This window comes from Somniosus microcephalus, chromosome 7 (assembly GCF_052327205.1).
Source record: "Somniosus microcephalus isolate GS21.2 chromosome 7, FLI_Smic_1.0, whole genome shotgun sequence".
Lineage (NCBI taxonomy): Eukaryota > Metazoa > Chordata > Chondrichthyes > Squaliformes > Somniosidae > Somniosus > Somniosus microcephalus.
In genome coordinates this window covers 228,707,379-228,713,378 of record NC_140993.1, presented here as the reverse complement: position 1 = coordinate 228,713,378, position 6,000 = coordinate 228,707,379, and positions in this window count along the sequence as shown.

The following is a 6,000-nucleotide window of genomic DNA, read 5'->3' as shown; positions in this document are numbered from 1 at the left end:
AGACTGGCACTCCACTCAGGCACTGACTGTGGCTGGTAAAAAGGATGACGACGTCACACCTGGACGATTGTCAAAAATCTTAGCTAACGCTAAAGAGATATTTCAACAAGGACTGGGAACTCCTAAAGGCTTAACCGCCTCGATAAAAATAGAAGAGAATGCAATTCCCAAGTTTTTCAAAGCAAGGCCGGTACCGTATGCAATTCGCCCAGCCGTCGAGGCAGAGCTGGAAAATCTGGAGAATGCAGGTGTGTTATCTAAGGTAGACTGGAGCGAGTGGGTGACACCCATCGTTCCTGTCATGAAGAAAACGTTAAACAATAAGTCTGAGGAGCCAAGGAAGGTTCGCATCTGTGGGGACTTCAAGGTGACTGTGAACCCAGTCCTTCACACAGTACAGTATCCTCTTCCGAGGATAGAAGATATTTTCGCCTCACTATCTGGAGGGAAACGTTTTACAAAAATTGACCTAGCGCAAGCATATTTGCAGATGGAGGTGAAGAATCCTCTAGAAAATATCTCACGATAAACACTCACAAAGGTCTTTACCAGTATAATCGACTGGTATTCGGAGTAGCATCAGCTCCGGCTAAATGGCAAAGAGCGATGGAACAAGTTCTGCAAGGGATTCCGGGGACTCAGTGTTACTTGGACGACATCCTAGTGACAGGTGAAAGTGAGAGTGAACACCTTGCCAACCTAGAGCAGGTGCTCACTAGACTAAGAGAACATGGGCTACGAGCCAATCGCCCCAAGTGCGAGTTTTTAAAGAAACAAATATCGTATTGTGGCCCCGTGATTGATGAAGAGGGGTTACATAAGTCCCCTGACAAAATTGAAGCGGTAGTTAAGGCCCCAGCGCCTGAAAATGTGTCGCAACTGAGGTCATTCCTCAGATTGGTGAATTACTACCCTAAGTTTTTGCCGAATTTGTCCACAATTCTGCACCCACTTAACACCCTGCTACAAACTGGAGTAGCATGGAAATGGAGCGATGAATGTAAGCGGGCCTTTCAGAAGTGTAAAGGCCTGATCACTTCAAGAGAAGTATTGGTTCACTGCAACCCATCACTACCGATAAGACTGGCGTGTGATGCGTCTCCCTGCGGCGTTGGAGCGGTACTGTCACATAAATCCCTTGATGGTTCAGAGAGGCCGATAGCTTTTGCGTCACGCTCGTTAACTGCAGCCGAGCGTAACTACGCCCAGATTGACAGAGAGGCCCTCAGCCTGGTGTGGGGGGGTGGGGTGAAGAAGTTCAATCACTACCTGCACGGACAGAAATTTACTCTACTAACTGATCATCAACCTCTTGCCTCCATTTTCAACCCTAAGAAGGGCGTCCCGATAATGACAGCATAACGGCTACTGAGGTGGTCCCTTTTCCTAGGGGCACACCAATATGACATCGAGTACAAAGGAACTAAACAGCATGGGAATGCTGATGGATTGTCGCGCCTACCGTTGCCGATGGTGGAAGAAGCACCTGCAGTGGATCCTGTGGAGATATTCCACTCGACCATAGTCGAATGTCTACCTGTGACGAATGCAAACATAGAAAAGGAAACACGAAATGACCTGACACTCTCCAGGGTCTATGATTTAACGGTGAAGGGATGGCCAGCACATGGCGAACCACTGTTGCCAGCATTCTCGCCGAGAAGAGAACAGCTGTCAGTGTGCCGAGGAACCTTGATGTGTGGATCCAGAGTAGTAATTCCACCCAAATTGAAGGATAGAGTGCTCAATGAGCTTCATGAGGGTCATCTGGGAGGGGTAAAAATGAAGAACTTAGCCAGAGCGTTTGTGTGGTGGCCAGGAATCGATAGAGAAATCGAAGAGATGACCAAGAGCTGTACAGGGTGCCAGAAGGTCCAAAACGCCCCACCACAAGCCCCTCTACATCCATGTGAGTGGCCCTCATCTCCATGGCAAAGGGTACACATTGATTTTGCTGGTCCATTTATGGACTCGATGTTTTTAATTGCAGTGGATGCACATTCAAAGTGGCCAGAGGTAATAAAAATGTCCTCAACCACCACAGAAAAAACTATCACAGTCTTACGAACCATATTCGCCAGAAATGGGCGGCCTGAACAGATTTGCTCTGACAATGGACCACAGTTTGTGTCTGAAGAGTTCCGGAGGTTCTTAAAGAACAATGGTGCTAAGCATTACACATCCACCCCATATCATCCAGCCACCAATGGATTAGCTGAGAGGTTCGTTCAAACATTCAAGAAGGCTATCAAGGCAATGTGTAATGAAGACATACCCAAACAACACAAGGTGGATAACTTCTTGTTTGCCTACCGGAATGCGACACATGCGGTTACCAACCAAACTGCAGCCATGATGTTCTTCAATCAAAGACTAAGATGCCGCTTGGATTTGGTTAAGCCAAACATCAGAAGAGATGTGGAGAACAGGCAGTTTCAGAATATGAATGAAAGGCCAACCAAGAGTTTCAAGATAGGTCAACCAGTTTTGGTCCGGGACTACCGCACAGAGAAATGGCAGCCAGGAACGATCTGCACATGGCAAGGACCTCTAATGTATACCGTGGACGTTGGAGAGAGCATTGTAAGGCGCCATGCTGACCAGATTCTAGAGTCACTGGAAAACGTCAAGTCTACACCACGATCCTATACACCTGGTGATGAAACCGAAGTACCAATTGCATCTACCTCAGAATCGGTGATATTGGAAGCAGACGAACCAAACAACGATGTTGATCCCGAATCAACTTTGCCAGAAGAACCTGATACCCCAAAGAGACGTTATCTGGACAGAATCAGGAAGCCTCCTCAAAGACTGAATTTATAATTGATTAACTTCAGCTAATATATATAGCAACTGTAATTGTAAATATGTTATTTAATTATTAATCGAATGTTATGTACTGTTTAGCTAAAAGGGGAGGAATTGTAGTGTATGTACCTTGAAGAAGGAACTATATTCTGTAGCCCCTGTATACTGCAGTACCAGTAGTGACCACCCCTGTATATAAGCCTGTGTAGTAACTTTGTATAGTAGTTCCAGTTTTGTCTCCATTCAGTAAACACCTGTTAAAACCAACTTCTGCAGTCCGTGTCTCAATTACACATGGACATTACAGTTCCCTGGCCTTGCGATGCCTTTAGAGAGTGTTTCATGGTCTGAACAAACCTCTCAGTTAGACCATTGGTCGCAGGGTGGTATGGTGCAGCCCGGATATGTTGTACGCCATTCACCTGCAGGAATGTAGCCATTTCTTGTGACACCCACTGTGGACCGTTGTCTGAGACAATTTGCATCGGAGATCCAAATTGGCTGAACACCTCACCTAACTTCTCAATGGTCTTCTCAGTGGTGGTGGACCTCATTATAACAACCTCTGGCCACTTACTGTGCATGTCAACAGCCACCAGGAACATTCTCTCCTCGAATGGACCTGCAAATCTACATGAATGCGGTGCCATGCTTCCTCTGGAAAGTCCCAGGTGTGAAGAGGTGCAAGCTGTGGCACATTACGAACTCTCTGACATGAGGAACAGGTTTAAGCTTTGTCCTCAATCTGTCCATCCATAGCCGGCCACCAGAAGTAGCTCCTCGCTATTTCTTTCATACGAACCATTTCGCAGTGTCCGGAGTGTAGTTGCTGTAACACTGGTTTTCGTAGCGATGGTGGAATAACCACTCTCCTCCCCCACAGCAAACATCCAGACTGCACCGACAGTTTGTTTCTATTTAAGAGATATGGTTTCAGGTTTGGGTTATCGCTGTCAAGCTTGCCCCTGATGATAATGTCCAGCACTGCAGACAACACTGGGTTGTTTCTGGTGTTTCGTTGGACCTGTGTCGAAGTAACAGGCGCGTTCTCCACCTGCCTAAAATAGCAGATGTCCATGCTACGCGACATAGGCTTGGTGACAGGCAGTGGCAACATGGAAAGACCGTCAGCGTTGCCGTGCAGGTCAGACTTACGATATCTAATGTCAAATGTGTGTGCAGGCAACAGCAGCGCCCACCTTTGCATTCTGCTCACAGCAAGTGATGGAATCCCTGTATGTGGCCCGAAGATGGTCGTGAGAGGGCGGTGATCTGTTAGTAAGGTGAACTGTCTCCTGTACAAATATTGGTGAAACTTGCGAACGCCAAAAACGATGCTCAGTGCTTCTCGTTCTATTTGGGCATAGTTAGTTTCAGCTCTGTTCAAAGTCCTAGATGCGAATGCTATCGGCTTCTCTTCTCTGTTTGGCATGATATGAGAAACGACTGCTCCCACACCATATGATGATGCATCGCAAGCTAACTGTATTGGTAATGAAGGGTTAAAATGCGTCAAAGCCTCTGACTTCAGGAGCGTGTCCTTTGCTGTCATGAACCCCTCCTGGCACTTGTTAGTCCATTCCCACTTCTTGTCTTTACATAGCAACCAATGCAGCGGCCTCAGCATCGAGGCTAGGTTCGGTATGAACCATCCATAGTAGTTCAGTAACCCTAAAGAAGAACGCAGCTGGCTGATATGTTCAGGTGCTGGGGCATCCACGATTGCCTTGGTCTTGGACGGTGCCTTGTGAAGGCCTGTGGCATCAATCACATTACCGAGGTACTCAACTGATGCCTGAAAAAAATCACATTTATCCCTGCAAACTCTGAGTCCATAATCCCTCAGTCTCTGTAGTGTTGCGTCCAAGTTACGCAGATGGTCTTGGTCATCACACCCAGTAACAAAGATATCATCTAAGTAGCACTGGACTCCAGGCAATCCACTAAGGATCTGGTCCATAGCACGTTGGAAAAGCACTGGAGCTGATGTAATTCCGAAAGGAAGTCGACAATACCTAAATAGGCCCTTGTGCATCACAATAGTCAGCATTTCTCGTGACTGTTCATCCACATGCATTTGCAGGTAGGCTTGACAGAGGTCAATTGTGCTAAACTTCTGGCCCTGAGCAAATCCCGCAAACAAATCATCAATATGGGGAAGCGGATATTGCTCCACTGACAATACAGGGTTAACAGTTACTTTAAAATCTCCACATATCCTAACTCCACCCCCTTTCTTGAGCACTGGTACGATGGGCATTGCCCATTCACTCACGCTGACTGGTTCTAGTACTCCACTTTCAACTAGAGCTTCTAAGTCAGCCTTGACTTTTGGTCTGATGGCATAAGGTACGGGTCGTGCCTTCATGAACTTGGGTTTGCTATCCTGCTTAATACAAAGCTTCACAGTAATATCTTTCATGCTGCCCAGTTCTCCATTAAAGACTCCTGCATGTTTCTTTAAGATGGTGGGTAAGCCTGGATCATTGTGTGACATCATGTAGACTGATGACCAGTCTAATTTTATTCTCTCCATCCACGAACGTCCCAGCAGGGAGGGGTAGTCTCCTTTAACTATGTACAGTGGTAACTTCCTAGTTTGTCCATTCAACTGAACTGTGACCTCAGTGATAACTCTCATGGTTACTCTTTCACCGTATATGTCTTTAACGCTAGGTTAGCTGGCTGAAGTGGAAGGTGCTTTAACGTCTTTTTGTAGACTGTCTCTGGCATAAGAGATACTGCTGTCCCGGTATCGATCTGCATTCGCACAGGCTGCCCCTCTAGCAAGGGTGAGGCCCAGTAGCCATGCGAATCCCCAGCTACAGTCAGCACGTTCAGTAATAGTTCCTCCTCTGAAGTGTCACTTGCCTCTGTTTTGTCCTGTTCTACAGAGCGGACATGCTTCTTTGTCTTTTGTCTGAATGTTTTTTTTTTCTTCCTTCCATCTTTGACGTTTTCTCTGTGTCCTTTTTATTTCTGCATGCGCGCTGAATATGTCCCTTTTTACCACAGCTGTGGCAATCCATGTCCACACACCAGCATGCAGACGCAAGATGCCCCGTTTTGCCACAACAGAAGCATGGCCCTTGGCTCTCTGTTCTTTCTTTGTGCACTTTTTCTGTTGCACCCAACTGTTGAGCTTCTTTAGTTGCCAATTCCATGGAAATACTGATTTCAATGGCCTTT